Below are 1,848 nucleotides of genomic sequence, written 5' to 3'. Positions count from 1 at the left end.
AAGTGTTCCCACTCCACTTTACTTCTCCACTGATGATCTTCTGACACCATAGAGATCCAGAAGTGTATAATCTTATATCTCAGTCTGATTTCGTGAGTGTTCAGAGTGTTCTGGTAGATATTTAGCTCACTTTAGGGGACCAGGTGGAAGGAGGGTCTCCTACTTCTCTACCATCATGCCCCCCCCCTTTTATATATTTATTAAGTATCTAGATATTCTCTTTTGTGATTTATTTCTTTTTCACTTTAGCTCATTCCATTGTTGAGTTCTTTTTTAAACTTATTTGTCAGAATTTTTCAATATAGTTTAACATAAATAAGCAATGTCATTTTTTTTTCTTCCATATCTGACAGTTTTAATGTCTGATTTCTGATGTCTTTATGGAACCAGTTCTTCTGTTTCTGGTTTCTGCTGACTCTTACTTATTTTACCTTGTTTCTTTTTGTGTCTTGTGTTTTTTACTGTGTCATATTCAATTTACTAGGAGCTTCACCATATGGGAATGTTTTGAGACCTAGATTGAAGTCAGCTCCTCTAGAAAGAAGGTATACTTAGTCTTTCCAGTCCTCTGGGTATACTACTGATATATAAACACTTTCAATTTTTCAATCACCTTGATAGCATGCATTCAGATCACAAACTCACATGCATTCTGGCTGGTACTTACTAATTCTGAAAGGATTTTTTTCTTGATACCTACTACTAATTTTCAATAAGCAATTTTATCCTTTTCTGCAGGATGGGGTATTTCTCATGCATTCTTACACTGACAGAGTAGCCCTTTGGAATTTGTGACAATTAGTTTGATGTATTTACTTGGTCAGTCTATAGTGCACAATTATTTAATCAAACATTAATTTCTGTTGCTGTTAATGCATTTTGTAGTATGGCCATCATCTGCAATCAGCTGACTTTAGGTAAGATGACTCAGTAACGTGAGTAGGGCTACTTGTGGAGGAACATTTTTTTTTTTCTCACTCTTCAGGATTCTTGCAGCTGGTCTAAGATTTAAATTGACATGAGATCATTAACAGGAGAAAACAACAGCAATGAACTTAATTACATGTATATGGAGCCAACTATAAATATCGAGACCCAAAGATGCCACTAGATATTCAAGTTGAGTAAAGCACAAAGTTAGAATTGGAACCTCATATTCAAAAAAGAAGTTTTGGCTATAAATATAAATCCAAGAGGTAAAGTAATGGATTAAAAAAGGGGATCCCATCACTTCTCAGACTTTTGGCTAAGATCAAGTGTAGTATCTGTACTTATCAGTTTAAAGAAGGGGATTCCAGAAGAGCTCAGTAGGGGATCAAAGGAAGGAGTAAAGAGTTGGACCTTAATAAAAGAGTGGACTCATCACCTCAGAGGCTGATGCAAAGAGAACTTTGGGAATGGGGTTGCAGACACATTTGCAAGGTCTCAGCAAGGATGAAAGTAAGAGGGTGGGAGAGGAAGCCTAGGGAAGGAAGTGGAACATGGGGTTGTTTGTGAGAGCTCAGGGAAAAGGCGCTGACCAAACAAGCAAGAGACTGGGAACTGTCAGGATGGTGGGTGGGTCTCCTCTCTGACCTCAGGACAAGCTACCTTGCCACTCTTCATCCTAAAATGTGCCAAGAACAGTTTGGTGGCTACAGGTACAAGAGGCCAACATCCAACACATCCCTGAAGCAAGTGCCCCAGAAGGTCTGCATGCATCCGCAGCCATTCGCCCCTTGTGCCTGGGACTGCTGCTGGCCTGAAGGTGTTTCAACTCCACACCCACCACAGTTTGCCCCACCCCTGCCCTGGCCAGGGAGCCAGGCTGCCTGCACCACCTCCTGGCCAAATTACATCCAGAATCTA

The 1,848-nt window shown here is 40.2% G+C and overlaps 1 non-coding gene across 1 annotated transcript; it reads left to right on the top strand.

Moving 5' to 3' along the window:
• Positions 1 to 1,226: 1,226 nt before the first annotated feature.
• Positions 1,227 to 1,416, top strand: LOC123392957. Its single transcript, XR_006607681.1, has one exon. It is a non-coding gene; the product is annotated as a U2 spliceosomal RNA (small nuclear RNA).
• Positions 1,417 to 1,848: the final 432 nt, after the last annotated feature.

The sequence above is a fragment of the Mustela putorius genome, unplaced genomic scaffold (assembly GCF_011764305.1).
Source record: "Mustela putorius furo isolate JIRA1106 unplaced genomic scaffold, ASM1176430v1.1 tig00000695_pilon_pilon_pilon, whole genome shotgun sequence".
NCBI lineage: Eukaryota > Metazoa > Chordata > Mammalia > Carnivora > Mustelidae > Mustela > Mustela putorius.
This window is presented reverse-complemented; position numbering and strand designations above follow the sequence as displayed.